At 33.3% G+C, this 25,454-nt stretch overlaps 1 protein-coding gene across 1 annotated transcript in view; it reads left to right on the forward strand.

The window, feature by feature from the left end:
- The first annotated feature begins 23,783 nt into the window (after positions 1 to 23,783).
- LOC138713919 (dipeptidase 1-like) overlaps positions 23,784 to 25,454 on the forward strand; it is a 1,227,883-nt gene continuing 1,226,212 nt past the window's right edge. Inside the window, exon 1 of the mRNA XM_069846458.1 lies at positions 23,784 to 23,947. The gene's annotated coding sequence lies outside the window, so the exon portion shown is untranslated. The remainder of the gene's footprint in view (positions 23,948 to 25,454) is intronic.

Consider the following 25,454-nt stretch of genomic DNA (forward strand, 5'->3'; position numbering starts at 1 on the left):
TTCAAATTTATTCCCAATACTTTTCGATTGCTGGTAAAATTCATGTTCTGGGAATAATAAGTTAATTAAGTAGTAAAATATCGCTGGAATCGAAAAGTATTGGGAATAAATTTGAATAAGGAACAAAAAAAAGTTTCCTTCCCAGGCAGGATTCGAACCACGAAAGTCTTAGTTACCAGTCTATCGTGCTCTGGAGTGAACAAGGCTCTGAAATCAGCTGCAAGGGTTGGTAGGTTTTTTTTTGCCATTACTGTACCTACAAGGTAAACCGTAAATAATGTAATTAATTTCATGGGCTTATTCTTTGAGGTATTTCAAATAAAATAAGGAGATAGGTTTGGAAGTAAACTCGGAAAAATCAAAGTATATGATTATGTATCGTGACCAGAATATAGTACGAAATGGAAATATAAAAATTGGAAATTTATCCTTTGTAAAGGTGTAAAAATTCAGGTACCTTGGAGCAACAGTAACAAATATAAATGGCACTCGACAGAAAATTAAACGCAGAATAAATATGGGAAATGCCTGTTATTATTCGGTTGAGAAGCTTTTGTCATCCAGTCTGCTGTCAAAAAAGCTGAAAGTTGAAATTTATAAAACAGTTATATTACAGTTGTTCTGTATTGTTGTGAAACTTGGACTATCACTTTGAGAGAGGAACAGATGTTAAGGTTGTTCGAGAATAAGGTGCTTAGGAAAATATTTTGGGCTAAGAGGGATGAAGTTACAGGAAAATGGAGAAAGTTACACAACGTAGAACTGCACGCATTGTATTCTTCACCTGACATAATTAGGTACATTAAATCCAGACGTTTGAGATGGGCAGGGCATGTAGCACGTATGGGCGAATCCAGAAATGCATATAGAATGTTAAGATGGAAGACGTGATGGAAGAAGAGCATTGGAGAGGCCGAGACGTAGACGGGAGGATAATATTAAAATGGATTTGAGGGAGGTGGGATATGATGGTAGAGACTGGATTAATCTTGCTCAGGATAGGGACCAATGGCGGGCTTATGTGCGGGCGGTAATGAACCTCCGGATACAATTTTGCTGGTTTTTGCTTCCTTTTCGAGGAAAGAATTATTTTATATTGAACATTTCCTAACGTATTTTGGGAAAGCCATTGGTTTAATTCCCAATATGTTCAATCAGTTTTAGAGAGCAGTGTATTGTGATATTAATATTGATTGAAAGAATTTAAGTTTTTTTCCTTTAAATGTGCGGATCGTTTTGAAAATAAATTTCAAATGTTAACATTTATTCGGATCATTTTTGTACGCATGTAAAGGACAAAACTAAAATTATTTCAATAATTTATTATTTAATACATTATTCTTCTGGAACTATTATTGAATATATATACAGAGTGTTTCTAAATGAGTCCGACAAATTTTGAGATCGGATAGATAACCTTTACAAAACACTTATTTTAAGGAACCTATGGTCTGCGATGTTGCAGTGCAGCAAGATTTTACGTCATTAATTGGGGAACTTTACAGGATGAGATTGAGTTAAGCAGTTATTTGAAAATTAATTTGGTGTTTATTGACCGAAAAATAAGAAAAACTGCAGCCCAATTGTTGCTTAACAAAATCTATTTTGAAAAGGTTGTCTATCCTATTCCAAAGTTTGTTGTTCTAATTTAGAGACATCCTGTATCTTGAAAAACGTACAGTATGCAGTAATATTACTGCCTGTGTCATATTACGTCGTTTTCTGATATATTTAATTTCCTGGAACTGTTATTGAATATATATACAGGGCGTCTCTAAATTAGGCCGACAAATTTTCAGATCGGATAGATAAACTTTACAAAACATTTTTTAAGGGAACCTATGGTCTGCGATGTTGCAGTGCAGCAAGACTTTACGTCATTAATTGGGGAACTTTACAGGATGAGATTGACGTAAGCAGTTATTTGAAAATTAATTTGGTGTTTATTTGACTGAAAAATAAGAAAAACTGCAACCCAATTGTTGCTTAAGAAAACGTATTTTGAAAAGGTTTTCTATCCTACCTAAAGTTTGTCGGGCTAATTTAGAGACACCCTGTATGTTGTCTGATAGGAGAAACGATTAAGAGTTATAATTTATTTTCTGTAGTTGGTATTTGAAGAACGTACAGTATGTAATAATTAGTGCCAATGTCATATTGCGTGGTTTGCTGATTTATTTAATTTCCTGGAACTGCTATTGAATATATATACAGGGTGTCTCTAAATGAGTCCGACAAATTTTGAGATCGGATAGATAACCTTTACAAAACACTTTTTTTAAGGAACCTATGGTCTGCGATGTTGCAGTGCAGCAAGATTTTACGTCATTAATTGGGGAACTTTACAGGATGAGATTGAGGTACAGTTGGGACGTTCGTTCTGTGCCGGTGAGAATCATGTGGTAGCTAGCCAGTGAGCCTACACTCTCGCGCATGCGCAGGATATGGCAAGTGGCTAGTCTCGCAGAAAGCCTTGGCTGTGTAACATCGTCCTGCCACGTGCGTGATAATTGCTGTTTGTTAGTTTAGTTAGTTCATGTTCATATTGTTTATTTATTATCGTGGCAAATTGCAGTTGTGTGTGTTTGTGTAGACTAAAATGCCTCCTATTCAGTCTAAACTTGGCGCAAAAACACTGCATAGCCAAACTCGGGAAGTTGTGAACAATATACATTCTTTCATGAAGAGTGAAGCAGCTTCTGGAGACCTTTTAATACCGCTGAAAAAGGTGCAAGAACGAGTGAGTGCAGCAACTAATGTGCCCGAAAGAACAATAAGAAAGATAATTAAAGAAGGGAAGCGGTATTACAGGAAAGGCATGATATTCGAGAACAGCGTGTATCATATTTACGCGCAATAAAGAAATACAGAGAAGAAGGTAGGCGTCTAATATACGAGGATGAAACGTATATTCATAGCACGCATACAAGACCAAAAAATTGGAGTGATGACAAAACCTCAGGTTTATGGCGCCTATTTCGAAAGGACCTAGGCTTATTATTGTTCATGCAGGAGGTCGAGCGAGTTTTGTACCTGGCGCATTTCTGACGTTTAAATCGAACAAGAAAACTGGAGACTACCATCATGAAATGAATGCCAACAATTACCAGAAGTGGATAACGGAAAAGTTGATTCCGAATTTGCCCCCTAGATCTGTTTTTATAATAGATAACGCACCTTACCATAACGTGCAGTTGCATAAAGCTCCCTCAAGTAATTCAAAGAAAAGTGATATGCAGGACTGGCTTAGAAGAAACAATGTGCAGTTTCAGGAAAATATGCTGAAAGTGGAGCTTTACGGACTCATTAAAGCACATAAGCCACTTCATAAAACTTACGTGATTGACAATCTCTTAGCTATGAATGGACACTGTGTACTCAGATTGCCTCCGTATTCACCTGAGCTAAATCCATTGGAATTGATTTGGGCAGATATCAAGCAGTGGGTAGCCGGTCAAAACACAACTTTTAAATTAGAGCAAGTGATGAAATTGTGCCAACAACGGGTTGATGACATCATTGTAGAAAAATGGGAAAAAGTATGTGAACATGTTTAAAAAATCGAAGATGAATATATTGAACAGGAAGGAATTATGGAAAATGTAATTGAAAACTTCATAATTACGGGCGGAGACAGTAGTGAAAGCGACGACGATGAAGATGATGATCATAACGAAAATCACGACGACAATGGTGGTGATATATCTGGTATCGAAAGTTTGATGATTAGATATATTGATTGCGTCTGTTTCTCTTCATTGCTATATAATTGAACCATGGATATCATTTTATGTTTATAATCAGTTTTTATTTATTATGATAACACGTGTGATGTGATATGTGATACTGGACAACTGTGAGTGGAATGCGCCGTTCATCGCACATTCTGGAACCAACTGCGCATGATGATGTCACTACACGCTGCAGATCCCAGCCGAGGCGGTAAGTCACGTGTTTCTATAAACTCACTCTGTTGCTCAAGTAACCAAGCACACCGGCACAGAACGACCGTCCCAACTTGTAAGCAGTTATTTGAAAATTAATTTGGTGTTTATTTGACCGAAAAATAAGAAAAACTGCAGCACAATTGTTGCTTAAGAAAACGTATTTTGAAAAGGTTGTCTATCCTATTCCAAAGTTTGTTGTTCTAATTTGGAGACACCCTGTATCTTGTTTGATTGGGGAAACGATTAGTGGTGTGTGCAGGCGTGGCATATTTGTGTAGTGCGGAATGTTTATTATTTACGAGGAAATTCTTACAAGAAAAGAAAAATTGTAATATGATTGGTTTCTACGCGTATTCTTGAAGCATCGCCTGCCTTGGTGCTTCCCGCGTTGCATGTGGTCGCTTCATCTGTTCTTTGAAGCCTCTCGCTCGTTTCTCGGCATTTTCACGCCCTTTGCTCCCCAGTGTCTCCACTTTTAAATTGCAACGAATTTTTTTTTCCCGAGCGCCGTAAAAATGTTGATGATGTGAGAAAATTTGCATCGTAACCTTGGTCTTTCTTTTTCTTTTCGCCTCCAGTCCGTATTAGTCATAATAAAAAATCCATTTGCTCACAGTGGGCCCTAGTCTGCTCAGGGCTTATTGAATTATATTTCCCTCCTTTTTCTCGCTTCTTGGAACAATTTCTGTGACGTAATTTCTATTCTTCCCGTCCATGCATCCTTAGTTTCACGCCAATTTCTTATTAGGCGGTATGTTACTCACTCAACAGCAATGCCAGACGATCTGTTCAACTGTTTTATGAAATAAACTTCACGTGTCTGTTCTGTTGCCATGGCAATTGATAAGTTTTCGTTGGAACTTGAGAAAGAATGTCGGCTGACATCATCACATAACATGTCGTGCATTTGTCTTAGGTACAGTATGCATGCACGAACAGTTGAACCTTGACCCTCGACAGTGGGTTATGAGGGCATAGAATAGAGGAGTGAGACAAACACATGTTTTCGTGGAATTTATCAATGTGCAGTAATCTACGATATTAATCATACAATCTTCTAAGAATGAAAGCTAAAAGTCACTGAGTCACACATTGACTCTGAGTCACCCATTCCCACTTACTCACTGAATCATCCACTAACAGGTAACTGAAGTCCTTACATGTACACTGCTCCGTCGATAAAGTAGTAAACCAACGTCTATATCTACTTAGATAGAACTAGACTGGATTGTTGATTTTAAGTATAATATTATCTTCGTTTTAGATATACCTAACTAGACTGGATTCTTGCTTTTAAGTATAATATTGTCTTCGTTTTAGATATAGCAAACTAGACTGCATTGTTGATTTTAAGTATAATATTATCTTCGTTTTAGATACAGCTAACTAGACTGGGGTGTTGATTTTAAGTATAATATTATCTTCGTTTTAGATACAGCTAACTAGACTGGAAGTTGATTTTAAGTATAATATTATCTTCGTTTTAGATATAGCTAACTAGACTGGATAGTTGATTTTAAGTATAATATTATCTTCGTTTTAGATACAGCTAACTAGACTGGATTGTTGATTTTAAGTATAATATCTTCGTTTCAGATACAGCTAACTAGACTGGATTGTTGATTTTAAGTACAATATTATCTTCGTTTTAGATACAGCTAGCTAGACTGGATTGTTGATTTTAAGTATAATATTATCTTCGTTTTAGATACAGCTAACTAGACTGGATAGTTGATTTTAAGTATAATATTATCTTCGTTTTAGATATAGCTAACTAGATTGGATTGTTGATTTTAAGTATATTATCTTCGTTTTAGATACAGCTAACTAGACTGGATTGTTGATTTTAAGTATAATACTATCTTCGTTTTAGATATAGCTAACTAGACTGGATTCTTGATTTTAAGTATAATATTGTCTTCGTTTTAGATATAGCTAACTAGACTGGATTGTTGATTTTAAGTATAATATTATCTTCGTTTTAGATACAGCTAACTAGACTGGATTGTTGATTTTAAGTATAATATTATCTTCGTTTTAGATATAGCTAACTAGACTGGATTGTTGATTTTAAGTATAATATTATCTTCGTTTTAGATATAGCTAACTAGACTGGATTGTTGATTTTAAGTATAATATTATCTTCGTTTTAGATATAGCTAACTAGACTGGATTGTTGATTTTAAGTATAATATTATCTTCGTTTTAGATATAGCTAACCAGACTGGATTGTTGATTTTAAGTATAATATTATCTTCGTTTTAGATACAGCTAACTAGACTGGATTGTTGATTTTAAGTATAATATTATCTTCGTTTTAGATATAGCTAACTAGACTGGATTGTTGATTTTAAGTATAATATTATCTTCGTTTTAGATATAGCTAACTAGACTGGACTGTTGATTTTAAGTATAATATTATCTTCGTTTTAGATACAGCTAACTAGACTGGATTGTTGATTTTAAGTATAATATTATCTTCGTTTTAGATATAGCTAACTAGACTGGATTGTTGATTTTAAGTATAATATTATCTTCGTTTTAGATATAGCTAACCAGACTGGATTGTTGATTTTAACTATAATATTATCTTCGTTTTAGATATAGCTAACCAGACTGGATTGTTGATTTTAAGTATAATATTATCTTCGTTTTAGATATAGCTAACTAGACTGGATTCTTGATTTTAAGTATAATATTGTCTTCGTTTTAGATATAGCTAACTAGACTGGATTGTTGATTTTAAGTATAATATTATCTTCGTTTTAGATACAGCTAACTAGACTGGATTGTTGATTTTAAGTATAATATTATCTTCGTTTTAGATATAGCTAACTAGACTGGATTGTTGATTTTAAGTATAATATTATCTTCGTTTTAGATATAGCTAACTAGACTGGATTGTTGATTTTAAGTATAATATTATCTTCGTTTTAGATATAGCTAACTAGACTGGATTGTTGATTTTAAGTATAATATTATCTTCGTTTTAGATATAGCTAACCAGACTGGATTGTTGATTTTAAGTATAATATTATCTTCGTTTTAGATACAGCTAACTAGACTGGATTGTTGATTTTAAGTATAATATTATCTTCGTTTTAGATACAGCTAACTAGACTGGATTGTTGATTTTAAGTATAATATTATCTTCGTTTTAGATATAGCTAACTAGACTGGACTGTTGATTTTAAGTATAATATTATCTTCGTTTTAGATACAGCTAACTAGACTGGATTGTTGATTTTAAGTATAATATTATCTTCGTTTTAGATATAGCTAACTAGACTGGATTGTTGATTTTAAGTATAATATTATCTTCGTTTTAGATATAGCTAACTAGACTGGATTGTTGATTTTAAGTATAATATTATCTTAGTTTTAGATATAGCTAACTAGACTGGATTGTTGATTTTAAGTATAATATTATCTTCGTTTTAGATATAGCTAACCAGACTGGATTGTTGATTTTAAGTATAATATTATCTTCGTTTTAGATACAGCTAACTAGACTGGATTGTTGATTTTAAGTATAATATTATCTTCGTTTTAGATACAGCTAACTAGACTGGATTGTTGATTTTAAGTATAATATTATCTTCGTTTTAGATATAGCTAACTAGACTGGACTGTTGATTTTAAGTATAATATTATCTTCGTTTTAGATACAGCTAACTAGACTGGATTGTTGATTTTAAGTATAATATTATCTTCGTTTTAGATATAGCTAACTAGACTGGATTGTTGATTTTAAGTATAATATTATCTTCGTTTTAGATATAGCTAACTAGACTGGATTGTTGATTTTAAGTATAATATTATCTTCGTTTTAGATATAGCTAACCAGACTGGATTGTTGATTTTAACTATAATATTATCTTCGTTTTAGATATAGCTATCTAGACTGGATTGTTGATTTTAAGTATAATATTATCTTCGTTTTAGATATAGCTACCTAGACTGGATTGTTGATTTTAAGTATAATATTATCTTCGTTTTAGATATAGCTAACCAGACTTGATTGTTGATTTTAAGTATAATATTATCTTCGTTTTAGATATAGCTAACCAGACTGGATTGTTGATTTTAAGTATAATATTATCTTCGTTCTAGATACAGCTAACTAGACTGGATTGTTGATTTTAAGTATAATATTATCTTCGTTTTAGATATAGCTAACTAGACTGGATTGTTGATTTTAAGTATAATATTATCTTTGTTTCTTGGTAACGAGTTTCACCAGAGCCATCTTAAGTTACAAGCCGGAGCATGGGTAGGTTTGCCAACGTTGAATGGAGGCGGCCGGAGGCAAAATAAAGGCATGACGTTTGACGTTTTAGTGCTTTGATTTCGTTGTCACATGTACATTTTCGACATTGATACAAAACTAAGTAAGTGCATATGATCAAGATTCACTGTATTGATGTACGTAATTTATTACGTAATCCGAAATGGTATTTTATTTGAATTTCAGAATACCGCCTAAGTACTTGCATACAGCCACTTATAACTTAAAAAAAAAATTAAAAGCATACGTGTTTTTTATTGATGGTACAAGGGAAAATAAATAAATACTTAAAGAAATGTTACTTGTACCAAAAATAAATAAGATAACGACGTACTTTCGCAGTACCCTATTCCAATCAATTAACCATTATGTGGCTAGTAAATTGACAATGTTTTTCCGCTTAATGCTGTTTCACCTCTGACGTGAAAGGTCTAGGATATCATATACATTTTAATTTCATGTGATTATCTGTCGTGCTTTTCTATAAATATTTCAGATGCCCAGAAAGCCAGTTTTAATTTGAACCTCGCCAGTCACCATAACAATATTGTTATCCTAAATTATTTGTTATACATTTTTTTAAATATAATTTTAAATAGGCCAAAGCCAAGTGTACAGATCTATGAAAAAATGAAGAAACATACCTTCAACATAATACGTAACAAAACACATCACTATCTATTTAAGTATGTGCCAATTAGCGTAAACTCGGCGAACTTTAAATCCTATAAATACGAAGTGAAAAGAAACATGTTTATAACTAATTTATTACAAAAGAAATAATATTAATATTAAATAAACCTTGTATGATTGTGAGTGTGCCGGGTTAATTTTAATTAACTAATCATCACAAATATAAAAATACATCAGGACTGTCGCCGGCAGTAACCTGAACACACGTTTCAGCGTCACATTGTTGACAAGTAACTCAATCTGTTAGCACAACCATAAAGCATCTAATAGATGCTATAGAGCAGCCGCGGCGAAAATGCGACTCACGAGCACATTGTGGCTCGCAGTGCATTTCCCTTGCTTCCTACCTACAACCCCCACCCTCTCACTCACTGGAGTCAAACTCCGTTCCATTTGTATTTGTCTCTGACCTGCGAGTGGCGTATCGTCGCAATGTCTCTTTCGAAACCATGTACCTCTACAAAAACGAAAGTTTCAAGTAGGATGGGAGGATGCATTTTTTGCTGCCAATATGATGAGAATATTAAATGTATGATTTGTTCACAAGTATTACGAGGAAAACGGCTGTATAACATAAAACGGCATTATACTACATGTTACTGATGAAAAATTAAAAGGTTAAGTATTGTTATTATTATTATTATTATTATTATTATTATTATTATTATTATTATTATTATTATTATCATCATCATCATCATCATCGCTGTACGTCGATCCTTTTTCAGCAGATGTACGAATAATGCGGTTAGATCTTCAATTTAAACTCACAGATTTACAATGTGATGTTAAATGAAAGCTAGATGTAAGGACTTGACAGATGTTGAACTTTTCAAATCTTTGGCAAAAAATAAATATTTGAAGCTTCGTTCTTTCGCTTGCTCTGTTGAAGCCATGTTTGCTACAACTTACGTTTATGAAAAATTATTTTCAACAATTTAAATAGTAAAAATCAAATTTAGATCACGACTGACAGACAAATACCTTCGTGATCAACTACGACTGGCAGTAAGTGACATAATTCCTGATTTTGAAACTCTGCCGCAGAGACATTCTGAAGACAGTTAATTTTAGGTTGTGATAATGTGTCCTATGTTTTTTTGTTCATTTCTTTCTTCGTTACACATACTAAACATTAGTTTGTAGCCTTGTACTGTATATAATTTTATTTAAGTGCCTGACAAGGAAAATGAAAAACCGTTAATGTCAGACAGTTGCTTCACTTCCCCTTCGGGTGTCCGCCTCCCTCCATAGGTGCTATGCACGTTGCAGCTTACACAGTGGCTCGGCACACGATAGCATTTTCGCCACCGCTGCTATAGAGTATACCAACAACGAAAAAAAAATACAAAAAATTGTCTGGTAAAGGATTAAAAGAATTGACCGTTTACCTTTCACGAGACCAGAGATCAAACCTCGATTGGGGTTACGACAAGAATATAACATGGATGGATGAGTGGGCAGATCGCAGTCTCTAGTTCGATTTCTTGTTATTTTGTTGCACTTGAACTGTGTTCAGCATCTTCACAGATTGATGTTGTTTCTAGTCTCTTTGCACCCAGTACGACGCATGCGCATTACAAAGCAATGAATACGTCAGAAGCACGAAGATTGCCCCATTGAACGAGACCTTGTCGGGGACAGCTGCGATGACACATAGACACTGATGTCAGTATCGTTCCTTGGACACGCAGAACTGCATTGTTCGCGAGCACACGGGGAGGGCAACAATGGCTGTCATGGAAGCGCTTAGCGTTCCTCCGTGTAAAGGTGGCACAAGTGATCACAATTCAAACATTTCGTGCGCGAGTTCTCTGGCAATTTAAAGTAGTATGCAGGAAAACGTGGTTGTGCTCACTTTTGATCGAATGTTTGAATTATTTTCACTCGAAACATTCTTTGAACTATTTTAATCTTGGAGCTGTTTATAAAAGAAAGTTGTTAGTTATAGAAGTTTGCAATGACTAAATATCTTATTAATTCGTAATTGAATTTAATATACACAGTATTTTGACAATAAATATTGAAATATTACAAACAATATTCAATTAAATTAAAGCAAAAGAATAGAATACAAAAACTAATAAACACATAAAAATATTTAAAATATTTAATATTAGAACGTAGATGTAAATTAGATGAATTTACCCCAGTATGAGCAACACTCACGTTCAGGGTTCAAAATTTCATTACTGATAGGCAAGAAGAATAAGAAAAAATAATATATATATATATATATATATATATATATAAATATCATACCGGTAGCTTACAAACAATATAATTATATTACACTTTTACTACTCCACACTACTTTTGACCAATAAAACGATACGAAAAGACGTCTTTCAACCAATCATGGCTGCTTATCGCTTTCCTAGCATTTCTTTAATTTTATCTCTTCCCTAGCATTTGTTTGTTTTATCACTACCCTAGCATTTGTTTCTTTTTTGCCAACATTTCAAACTGTTAATACTTTACGGTGCTATAAAACATGCTATGTGATCTTAATTTCTTTCCCGCATAGATAGTCAACTGAAAATGGTAGCTCCGTTCAAACGTTTTGGTGAAGCTAACATTAGTGAAATAGAATTTCAGTAAGTCAATTAATATTTTATTGTATTAGAGTACTTTATTTCTTCTAATCTTCATATACTTTCTTCTGTTTTTATCACCCTCCTACCATTTGTTTCTTTATTTGCCAACATTTCAAATTGAAAATTTTTTACGGTAATTTTACTATAAAACATGATTTGCGATCGTCATTTGTTTACAGAATAGACAGTCAACTGAAAATGGTAGCTCCGTTCAAACGTTTTGGTGAAGCTAACATTAGTGAAATAGAATTTCAGTAAGTCAATTAATATTTTATTGTATTAGAGTACTTTATTTCTTCTAATCTTTATATACTTTCTTCTAATCGTGTAATAGTAAATTAAATCCCACTCGAGTTTTGATTTTCTCTAGATAAATCAAAACCTCTAGTGAGATTACTGTTGATACAATATATCATGACTTGAAACTCTTTTTGAAAAATATTGGTAAGTAAATAAAATGAATACTTACTTAGAAATGGCTTTTAAGGAACCCGGGAGTTCATTGCCGCCCTCACATAAGCCCGCCATTGGTCCCTATCCTGAGCAAGATTAATCCAGTGTCTATCATCATATCCCACCTCCCTCAAATCCATTTTTATATTATCCTCCCATCTACGTCTCGGCCTCCCCAAAGATCTTTTTCCCTCCGTCTCCCAACTAACACTCTGTATGCATTTCTCGATTCGCCCATACGTGCTACATGCCCTGCCCATCTCAAACGTCTGAATTTAATGTTCCTAATTATGTCAGGTGAAGAATACAATGCGTGCAGTTCTGCGTTGTGTAACTTTCTCCATTCTTCTGTAACTTCATCCCTCTTAGGCCCAAATATTTTCCTAAGAAATGAATATTAGCAATTATTAATGTGATGTATTGATAGTCTGCATTACTAGATATTGACATGAAGTTATTAAAAGCTGATAGATTATCATATGAACATACAATTAAAAATTGATGGAATATTGTTGTAAGTTGATTTCATTTGAGGTTTATTAAATCATCATCATCGTCCTTGCAGGTATTAGGCCTAGTGGCCTGTTACGGTCTCCGTCCATCTTTTCAGGGGGCGTCCCAAAGATCGTCTTCCATGTGTTATATAGCGGTGAATTTGTCTTGGGAGTCTGGAACGGTCCATTCTATTGACATGGTTAAGCCATTTTTGTCTATAGTGGTTGAGATGTTCATAAATAGGTGTAATTTTCAATTCTTTTGTGATTAGTTCATTCCTTTTGTGGTCAAGCAAGCTGTAGCCGGCAGTCCTCCTCAGAAATCTCATTTCCGCAGTTGTTAGGCGTTGAACATCTGAGTTTCGGACAGTCCAGGCCTCACTACCATACATGAGGACAGGTCTTGCTAGAACTTTATATGCTTTTAACCTGGTATGTTTTTGGGTTTTCGTGGTTGTGAAAACTTGGTTGATGGTTCTTAAGGCTTCATTAAAATGTTGAATATTTTCAGATATATCAGTAACAGGTAAATATGTCAAATTATAACCTAAATATTTATATGAGTTTACCTGTTCTAACGTATGGGTTCCAATGCAAATTTTACTCCTAACTGGCTGTTTACCTTGGAACGCCATAATTTTTGTTTTGTTTGGGGAAATTTTCATATTGAAATTTTGTGCTATTATATTCAGGTGATGTATTGAGTATTGCAGCTCGTCTTCATTTGTAGCAAAAAGAACCTGATCATCTGCATATAATAATGTATCTGGAGTACAATTTCGGAAATGAAACATTAATAAGTTCGATTTAAGATCTGTAAAATCTTTAATGCTTTAAAGAAGCTTGAATTACGTGCAAATAGCAATTAAACAATAACAGTAGATTGCAATTGTTTTAGTGGCCTTCTATATTTACACTTGCAAATAACAATTAAACAATAACAGTAGATTGCAATTGTTTTAGTGGCCTTCTATATTTACACTTGCAAATAACAATTAAACAATAACAGTAGATTGCAATTGTTTTAGTGGCCTTCTATATTTACACTTGCAAATAACAATTAAACAATAACAAGTAGATTGCAATTGTTTTAGTGGCCTTCTATATTTATACGTGCAAATAACAATTAAACAATAACAAGTAGATTGCAATTGTTTTAGTGGCCTTCTATATTTATACGTGCAAATAACAATTAAACAATAACAAGTAGATTGCAATTGTTTTAGTGGCCTTCTATATTTATACGTGCAAATAACAATTAAACAATAACAAGGAGATTTCAATTGTTTTAGTAGCCTTCTATATTTATACGTGCAAATAACAATTAAACAATAACAAGGAGATTTCAATTGTTTTAGTAGCCTTCTATATTTATACGTGCAAATAACAATTAAACAATAACAAGTAGATTTCAATTGTTTTAGTAGCCTTCTATATTTATACTTGCAAATAACAATTAAACAATAACAAGTAGATTGCAATTGTTTTAGTAGCCTTCTATATTTATACGTGCAAATAACAATTAAACAATAACAAGTAGATTTCAATTGTTTTAGTAGCCTTCTATATTTATACGTGCAAATAACAATTAAACAATAACAAGTAGATTTCAATTGTTTTAGTGGCCTTCTATATTTATACGTGCAAATAACAATTAAACAATAACAAGTAGATTGCAATTGTTTTAGTAGCCTTCTATATTTATACGTGCAAATAACAATTAAACAATAACAAGTAGATTTCAATTGTTTTAGTGGCCTTCTATATTTATACGTGCAAATAACAATTAAACAATAACAAGTAGATTTCAATTGTTTTAGTAGCCTTCTATATTTATACGTGCAAATAATAATTAAACAATAACAGTAGATTGCAATTGTTTTAGTGGCCTTCTATATTTACACTTGCAAATAACAATTAAACAATAACAAGGAGATTTCAATTGTTTTAGTAGCCTTCTATATTTACACTTGCAAATAACAATTAAACAATAACAGTAGATTGCAATTGTTTTAGTGGCCTTCTATATTTACACTTGCAAATAACAATTAAACAATAACAAGGAGATTTCAATTGTTTTAGTAGCCTTCTATATTTATACGTGCAAATAACAATTAAACAATAACAGTAGATTGCAATTGTTTTAGTGGCCTTCTATATTTACACTTGCAAATAACAATTAAACAATAACAAGGAGATTTCAATTGTTTTAGTAGCCTTCTATATTTATACGTGCAAATAACAATTAAACAATAACAGTAGATTGCAATTGTTTTAGTGGCCTTCTATATTTACACTTGCAAATAACAATTAAACAATAACAAGGAGATTTCAATTGTTTTAGTAGCCTTCTATATTTATACGTGCAAATAACAATTAAACAATAACAGTAGATTGCAATTGTTTTAGTGGCCTTCTATATTTACACTTGCAAATAACAATTAAACAATAACAAGGAGATTTCAATTGTTTTAGTGGCCTTCTATATTTATACGTGCAAATAAAAATTAAACAATAACAGTAGATTGCAATTGTTTTAGTGGCCTTCTGTATTTATACAATTACGAAGGCCATCTGTATTTTAATAAATATCCATAAATTAAAATGCTGAGTCATGGACGAATAGAAGATTAATGCGAACGTGTTTACATTCTACACCGGAGAATTCTGTAATTTTGTACAATCCATCCATAACCTCTGTTCGCGACATATGAAGAGAGATACCTGGGCCAAACGTTGTTGCTACATCCTGAATGATTCGTGTCGCAGCTGTTCCCTGCATCTGTGCAGCGCCCCCTGTTACAGTTTTGAAAGCACCGGTTGCGTTTAATCGTAATGTAAGCGGCCGACACAAGGAGTAACAGGATTGTTGCTGTTTGTGGGATATTCATACATACATACATAGCGATCTCTCATCTGTTGCAGCAGGAGTGACAGTGTTGGTTTCGATACACGATATCTCTGCTGTCCTCCCTGCAATGGTGGAACATGAATTACGGACGGGAGTTGCACTTCAATTGTTTGAGTGTGAGTCAAGTACCCGATCACAGCTCAGTGTGGAAAGGATACAGTTGAGAGGAAATTCACTTTAGCTTGTTAGGTAAATGAGGTAAACAATATGATTTACTGAATAGTATAAATCAACAAAACAAATCCGTTTTATTTTTATCAAAGATGATTATAATAAAATAATAATAATAATAATAATAATAATAATAATAATAATAATAATAATAATAATAATACACCGACAGGCAGAAAAACGTAACACTTCATTTTTTTTTAATTTAAATTTATTTTACATTTCTGAATATAATTTTATTATTTTATGTTGCATTATCAATTTATAATCAAATGTAAAATGTAAAGGTTCATTTTTAATAACACTTTAATTGATATTTTTGCAAGAAGGACATAAGTAAAACAAAATGTTTACACTGTTTTGTTTCGAAAACTCATTCATTACCCTATTTTTATTATTATTATTATTATTATTATTATTATTATTATTATTATTATTATTATTATATTATTACTATTTTTTTAAATTTGAATTTACACTTATATCTTGCAATTCTATGTTTCAAAGAAATATCTGTACTGTCTATTGTAATTGGAGCTTTGCCATGTTATAAATAAATAAATAAATAAATAAATAAATAAATAAATAAATAAATAAATAAATAAATAAATAAATAAATAAATAAATAAATAAATAAGTAAATCAGTAAATAATTAAATACTTTTTTTTTCATTTTATATAATCTTTATTTTTTTTATTTAAGTCTGATTTTTGTTTTAGTGTTTATTTAATGAGTTTTATTCTTGCTTATTTATTTGCTTTTAAATTATTTTATATGTAAGTTTTTGCGTGATTTAATTATTTTTCTCTTAATGATTATTTAATTTGTTGTTTATTCGCAGTAATAAATTTTGTAAATTTATGGGAATATAAACAAATAAATAAATAAATAAATAAAAATAAATAAATTTATAAATAAATAAGTAAATATAAATAAATAAATAAATAAATAATTCCATGTATTGTGGGTCCCTATCACCACGGCATGGCGCGTCCTCAGGTTGCGAATAGAGGAGACGGCCTCCAGATATTTATTTATTTATTTATTTATTTATTTACTATTTATTTATTTATTTATTTATTTATTTAACCAGGTAGATATAGGGCCGTCAGGCCTTCTCTGCCCCTCTACAGGGGATTACAATTATGGGGGGTAGATGCGAATATATTGAACAAGCAGTCGTGGACAGCCGATGAGGGATGGTCCTCCAGTTTGGAGATTAGGGGAAGGGCGAACAACTCATCATCGTAAAAAAAACAGCTTGTTACGAAACCATTACAATAAGTGGGCGAATCCAGAAATGCATATAGAGTGTTAGTTAGGAAAAATACATTTGGGGAGCCGAGACGTAGATGGGAGGATAATATTAAAATGGATTTGAGGGAGGTGGGATATGATGACAGAGACTGGATTAATCTTGCACAGGATAGGGACCAATGGCGGGCTTATGTGAGGGCGGCAATGAACCTCCGGGTTCCTTAAAAGCCATTTGTAAGTATTATTATTATTATTATTATTATTATTATTATTATTATTATTATTATTATTATTATTATATTCTTTTCTGTGTTGCTGTTATTTATATTTACTGTGCATTTTTATATCTACTGGTTGAGTGGAAGAGAAGGCCTTATGATCTTAACTCTACTTTGAAAATAAATCAATTAAATAAATGAAGAAGTAATTTAGATTGTAGGAACCATCATCCTAGTAGGTCTTTATCACTATAATACATTGTAAACAGTCTATGAGGTATAGTTCTGAATCATGAATACAACGTCAATTTCAGCACAAACAAGATGCTGTGGCACGCGTCAAATATGACGTCACGTCAATATAGTCTATGTACAGTTAACCTTATATCTGTACTTCTTGAGACAAAATACTTATGGCCGTTATTTTTCGGACCCAATATTTGATAGATTTCAACTGAACTGAAAAAAGTGGATCATAGACAAAGAAGTGGAAGTCTCCGTTGCATCATGTGTGGGGATTCACCGATCTCAAATGCAGGAGGGAAAAAGGAGGGAGTATTGTGATTTGCACCATAGCATGTGCATTGCTATATATCATTCTCTGTATGGATTTGAAATAACCATTTTTGTATTATGTCCTGGTTCATCTTTCAAATAAATTAAGTATTTTTTTTAAGATGAGGATTATCTCTTCGATTTATTTGGAGGGGCAAGGGAGAATGCTTCTCTATTAATTTAAGTGGAGGCAGAAAGTGCCTTGTCCCCCTCCTCAAAGTCTGCGTCTATTCTATCTAGCATTTACCTCCAGTATTAGGTCCGTAACACACTTGAAGAGTTTTCGCTAGCGAGAACTGATAACATGGATTCAAATGGACGTCCACACACTGGAAGAGATTCTCGTTCGAGGCAAAAACCTCGCGCGAGTTTCTCGCTGGAATCGGTAGCTCAGCGAACTTTCTTGTCACAGTTATCAAAGATGTTTGACATTTATACTCTTTATGACGATTGAATGTAGGAAAGATGTCACAGGTGGCGATGAATTGTATTGTTTTTATTTGGAAATGAGGAAAGATGGCTGATAATTGCAGTCAGAAACTTATCGAACTTGTACGATGTCACCCGTAGGCCTATTTATATGATACACGGGACGAAAACTATAAAAACACAAAACTTAAAGAAGAAATCTGGAGACAAATATCAGATTATCTGAAAATAATTAGGGCTATATCTTATTTTGATGAGATTTAATAGTATTGATTAAACATTTGAAATAATGTATGTATATGTCTTAACAGTTTACGTAATTTTAATCAGAACATAGCAAAGAATCCTCTATCATATCATGAATAGCAAAAAACTGTGGTCCATTCAACCTGAAATAATGCCTAAACGTATCATCATTCAAATCGAAACCAGTGTCCAAAACTCTCGCTTATTTTCGTGAGATACAATGTGATTTTCAGATATTTCTGGCTTTAATTTTAGGCCTACTTTTTCTTTTCATAAACAAAATATGTTCATGGAACTCCATTTCCTCATCATCTGAATACTCAGATTCAACATAGCGTTCGTACATAATTTGTAAAGCACGACAATATACTTACAGGTTATATATTTAAGCACGCCAATATACGTAAATACATAACCTGAAGGCAGTGAATAGATGATCATAGCGAGGTGTGATCTGTGAAAGCGAGAATTCGCCAAGTGTGTTAGGCTAGAAACACACTTGAATACGATGAGAGAGTAATGGAATGGAGAAAAATTCTCTCCGGCGCCGGGATTTGAACCCGGGTTTTCAGCTCTACGTGCTGATGCTTTATCCACTAAGCCACACCGGATACAACTCCGACGCCGGTCAGAATCGTCTTAGATTAAGCTCCAACTCTTGGGTTCCCTATAGTGGCCGCCCTCTGCACTACGTCATAGATGTCTATGAACGCAGGACCGAAGTCTACACATGTGCTGAGGTGCACTCGATATGAGTGACTAGATGGCCGGGATCCGACGGAATAAGCGCCGTCTTAAATCACGAAGTGATTTACGCATTTCATATATATATTATTTCAATGTACCGAAGTACATATGATATTTCCATGCAGATATTCTGCGTCATCAAACGATGAAAGAGTAATGGAACGGAGAAAAATTCTCTCCGGCGCCGGGATTTGAACCCGGGTTTTCAGCTCTACGTGCTGATGCTTTATCCACTAAGTCACACCGGATACAACTCCGACGCCGGTCAGAATCATCTCAGATTAAGGTCCAACACTTGAATAGTTTTCGCTAGCGAGAAAGTGTTGCGAGAAAGAGGCGAAGAGCCTTCCTCCACACACTTGAAGAGTTCTCGCTATCACAGATCACAACTCGCTATGATCAGCTATGCACTGCCTTCATGCAGAAAGCATTTTTCTGATTATAGTAATCACTCGTTGGGGGAAATATTATAGGTTATGTATTTACGTATATTGTCGTGCTTAAATATATAACCTGTAAGTATATTGTCGTACTTTACAAATTACGTACGAACGCTACGTTGAATCTGAGTATTCAGGTGATGAGGAAATGGAGTTACATGAACATATTTTGTTAATGAAAAGAAAAAGTAGGCCTAAAATTAAAGCCAGAAATATCTGAAAATCACATTGTATCTTACGAAAATAAGCGAGAGTCTGGACATTGGTTTCGATTTGAATAATGATACGTCTAGGCGATATTTCAGGTTGAATGGACCACAGTTTTTTGCTATTCATGATATGATAGAGGATTCTTTGCTATATCGTGATTGAAATTATATAAACTGTTAAGACATATAGATACGTTATTTTAAATGTTTAATCAATACTATTAAATCTCATCAATAGTAATATGCGTTACAAGAGCGGTATGTTGACGTTTTCATGGTCGAGGAAAAGATTGAAAAAGCGAAACTTAGTTGAGCTTTTTTAATTTCCGAGAACATGAAAACAAACATACCGCTCGTGTATCGTACATTATTTTGTGCGAAGATCGTTTATTACATAACTGAAAGACGAATTTCTAATTAGTTGCAATGAAATCTCCATGTTGGTTTCTGTTTAATGACGGCAACTTCGAAACACCAAAATATCTTTCTTCAACATTGTTGCTATAAAATGTTTTGTGTGTTTACTATACTCCAGCAGGCCGTGATATACGTCTGTCTTTTTTTTTCCCCCAGTCTATAAATGCGAACTTAAAACAAACGGTAAGGTTATGGAATGATTTATTTTTCATTTTAATATTTTAACAATATTATTTATATAGCATATTGCAGTAATAACATCGGCATCTGGAATCTTGTTGATTTTTTCACGGCTTCCTTAATGTTACTTGTATCAGGAATGCAATAAGTTTCGTGGAGTAGTAGACTTTGCTTAATTTTTGCTAATATTTAAAAACAATAATTAACATTGCAATTTAGGTGAAATTGCAGTGGTAAGTTTCCAATTTATAATTATTACTATGTTAAACGTCTCTAAAAATAATATATTAAAAGCCTAAAGCAGTAAACTGAATGTCGCGCTTAAGCGGTAAGAAAAGGGAAATTGTTATGAGTGTTACGTTGGGAATACTGAATGTGGTATTTCACACTTACCGCGTATTGGTTCTGTGCGGAAAACAAGCAAATACGCACGATCTCGCACAAAATAAAATATAGCCCTATTTATTTTCAGATAATCTGATATTTGTCTCCAGATTTCGTCTTTAAGTTTCGTGTTTTTATAGTTTTCATCCCGTGTATCATATAAATAGGCCTACAGGTGACATCGTACAAGTTCGATAAGTTTCTGACTGCAATTATCAGCCATCTTTCCTCATTTTCAAATAATAACAATACAATTCATCGCCACCTGTGATATCTTTTTCTACATTCAATCGTCATAAAGAGTATAAATGTCAAACATCTTTGATAAACGTGTCAAGAAAATTCGCTCAGCTACCGATTCCAGCGAGAAACTCGCGCGAGGTTTTTGCCTCGAACGAGAATCTCTTCCAGTTTGTGGACGTCCATTTGAATCCATGTCACAGTCTACTATATACAGTCGCAAAGCTCAATATGTAGTGAAAATGCAAACATGGGTAGTTGCCCACCACTAGGTTCGCTACTATCGCCTCATCATCGCAGATCTCTCTCTCCTAGTAGGCGACAAAATATGTTACAATTTCGTTGTGTTCTTTTGGAAAAATTAACACCTTCCTTCCATTATTGAAATATTAAATGCATAAAGTTAATTGATTATTTTAATGAAGTATATTAAATTCCACCATAAACTCGAAGATACCTGCAAGAAATAGGTTAATATAATTTTTGTTTGTGCAAAACGAACTGAAATTTACTATAATGGCTTCACTCATTCAAGATTATAGCGATAATTAACTATGAAACCAATAAATATTAATTTGCATTTCCCTTTACAACAATAATAATGGAAATATGAATTACTGGAGTAACTTACGTGTACCGGTACTTGTAGTGTAGGGTTACGTAGTTAACAAAGTGGGATGAGGTTAAGCAATAATAATCACACCAGAATTGGAAATAAAACGTGATCAATAAATTTTATTGTAACAGACTTTTTCTACGTCTCTAGTAAAGCAACAAATAAAAATAACAACAAAATTAACAGCTATAATTAAAAACATATCCTTAAAAAAAGTAGGCCTAAGCAATAATAATCCCACCAGAATTGAAAATAAAACGTGATCAATAAATTTCATTAAAACAAACTTAATTTTTCTACGTCTTTAGTAAAATAACACATAAAAATAGGAAAATTAATAGCTACAATTAAAAATATATCCTCTGAAAAAAAAGTAGACCTAACCTTTATTTCTCTGGAAATTTAGCAGCCTAAGTGACAGAATTTTAACCGGAATCTAATGTCCTTTCGGTTAGACTGAAACATTTCACTGTGAAATTTAAGGATATAATGTATTCTAACAGTCACAAAGAACTTCAAATTAACAGTTTTGTTCTGCACACCATTCTTGTGGAAACCCAGGAACCTTTCTGAATCTTTCGGAAATCAGAAAAAGGATAACTCTGGCCTCTTTCTCTTACTGTTGCTACAATTTATAGCACTACAAACGTCTCCTCCTTGTCCCATATTATTATTCCAATTATTATACAGGGACATCATTTTATTTTTACTTCAATTTTTATTGTACCTGAGTTTTTGAATGTACTTCACTCCCACCCCTTCTACTAAGGAAGTTCCAACTCCACACAGAGCCAAGACCGCAGATAGTAAGCAGTACTGAGTTACTGAGTATAGTACGTTCCAGAAATATGTTCGCGTTTTCCAGTGACGAAAGAGCTTTCAATATTGAATCATATTTTCGCACAGGTACTGTCCGTTTGCCTACGTCGCATCCCGATTTCCCCCACCTGCTTCTGCTCGCCCCTCTGTAAAAGCTAGGCTGTCTTAGCTCTTTTCTGAAAACATTAATTTCTCTTAGGAATTGGACGTTTACGTAATATTATACAGCTGTTTAATTTAACTTAAATAAAAGGGCCTCGTTAAGTAATTAACTGTCACGTGATTTCCTCCCTTTCTACAATCCTGCGGGATAACCACTTGGACGGACAGTAGATAGTATGTCTGAGTAATTTTATATTTTCGGGTCGGGCAGAAGTGAAGATTGAATTCACAGTACGTAGAGTAGGTGCAGAATTATTTCAACATGAGTTACCAGTACGAAGGACGAAACTGGCAATTGGAATTAGATGCAATAGTCTATAGTGCGATAATATGCACAAAAGAACTGAAGCCTGTATCGAAATGAACGGCCACCATTTTCAAAATTGTGTTTAAATATTCATATTATGATTATTTTTCAATTTAACTTCTTTCTCTATATTGTACGCTAATGTGCTGTAGACAGTATAATATACACTGCATAATGAATACGTTCGCATGGATAACTCACTTCGTGAGTAAAAACACTTATTCTTAATACAGTACTGTACTTTGATTAAAGAAAAACCTAATGAAAATTATCAAACTCAAAATCGCGATATTTCCTAGTTTACGTAAATGGATGAACTACTTTTCTTCCATCCTATACCTAGTAGAGTGATTTGTGTTTTACGCCAGTATCATCGAACTCCAGTCTTGGAGGGAGGAGCAAGCGGTGTTTCCGGTTCTCTAAAGGTATAGCCAGGTTAATATTAAAAATTTTAGTAAAAATAAAATGATGACCCTGTATTTTAGCCATTAACATTTTCATTACAACCAATGACAAACATTTCACAAGCATCAATGTGGAATACGCAACGAGCTAGCACTCGATAAAAATACGACACAGTCCAAAGTCGACCATGGACAGTCTATTGTTTCTAGTTGCTAACCGCTTGGAGCGCTTTATCACGAGATTAAAAAAAAAACACCTCAAGCTTCGCGACTGTATATAGTAGACTGTGTCCATGTTATCAATTTTTTAATTTTCTCGCAACACATTTCTCGCTGGCGAAAACTCTGCAAGAATGTTACGGGCCTTAGAGACACGAAAACCCGCTCTCTGCTTGGAAATCAGTCAATGAATGGAATGTCATTACGACGAGGGAATATGAAACTAATATTGTTCCTCCCTATATGCAATAAAACACGGGTTTTGCTCCATTTCTGCTTTACAGAAGCGAACTTATTCGCAGCTTGCTTCACGATGCCCAAGTAAAACACTACAACGGGTCACTCTCTGTCTCACAGGCTGGTGCGCATGCGCAACAAGGCATCCCTTCATTCCAGTCGACACGGGACTCAGTCGTCCGGTGGAGTGTTTCGCGGGTGGCAGCGCAGCCAGGCGCAGCTGTATTCTGTCTTCACGGCGGGCTGCCTACGTGTTCCGGCATGTGCTGAGCCTGCAGATCTGCCTTGGCGAGGACACGGGATCGTGTACGTTACAGACCAAATTCTATTTTATAATTTGTAGCCTGTATCATGCTTCAAGCGAAATGTTTCTTGCGTTTCCCATCGAAAATTTAGGCACGAATTATATATTTAAGAAGTATTTTTATATAATAACAATAATAATAATAATAATAATAATAATAATAATAATAATAATAATAATAATAATCTATACTAATAATAAATCTGTAGCCGAAATTTTTCTGGTAATTTTCGATTTTCCAAAAATAGTTGGTCCTATATATATAATTAACAGCCCTGAGACCGAAAATCGCTTTTTTGAAATTTTTATTTGTATGTCTGTCTGTCTGTCTGTCAGTCTGGATTTTTGTTACCTTTTCACGCTATAATGGCTGAACGGATTTCGATGAAAATTGGAATATAAATTAAGTAAGTTGTAAGTTAGATTTTAGGCTATATGGCATTCAAAATAATTTATATAAAAGGAGGGTTATAAGGGGGCCTGAATTAAATAAACCGAAATATCTTCGCTTATTATTAATTTTCGTAAAAAATGTTGCATAACCAAAATTTTTTTTTAAAATTATTTCCGATAAGTTTTATTCTATGCAAAATTTTGATAGGACTGATATTTAATGAGATAAATGAGTTTTAAAATTTATATAACAACGCCATCTAAGGCGCTGTAATGAAATAAAAAACAAATGACTTCGTCTATAAGGGGCCTTGGACAACAACAAACGAAAGCTATTAAACATAGCCTACAGAGAATGTTTCTGTGTTTGTATGAAGTAATATCGATTAAAGGATATACTGTACAATACTTTTAAAATAACAATATAATACATTTTCACCGCCGCCTCAGATTATAGCATTGTTGTTCCTGCAATAACTCCTATGTGCAAAATATAACATTTTTGAGTAGGAAGAAAAACATTTATTCATTCCATAGCAATGGTACATAGGAGATCGTGAATTCTTACGTTTGCGAAAGAAAGAAATGTAACTACATATCACTGTTTGTGCTGTATCACTATTTAATTATTTGAAGGGTTCAGAACCATAGTGGGCCAAGCGCCATTTACTGAAGACGTAGAAAACAATGGTTAAAATTAAGTTATTACCATAATTCAATGGAAACATATAGCAAGTAGTATGAAGTTTACACATTAAAACTAAAAGATATGTTAATCTTCATTAAACTATGGTTGCATGTAATGACAATAAAATAAACATGTTAAAGGAATTGTCATTGCACCAAATGAGTGTCTCTGGACCAAAATGATCGCATTTTAATTATTTGGATGCAATTTAAATTAAGTAACATATTAAACGATTTACCCTTCTATCAAACACGAATGTTCCCTGGATCAAATGTCCTATTTTAATTATGCAATTACTTTATATTTATTTCTAACGGGTGCAGCGGAGCGCACGGGTACGGCTAGTAATAATAATAACAATAATAATAATAATAATAATAATAATAATAATAATAATAAAAATAACAATAATCTATACTAATAATAAA

The sequence above is a fragment of the Periplaneta americana genome, chromosome 14 (genome assembly GCF_040183065.1).
Source record: "Periplaneta americana isolate PAMFEO1 chromosome 14, P.americana_PAMFEO1_priV1, whole genome shotgun sequence".
Classification (NCBI taxonomy): domain Eukaryota; kingdom Metazoa; phylum Arthropoda; class Insecta; order Blattodea; family Blattidae; genus Periplaneta; species Periplaneta americana.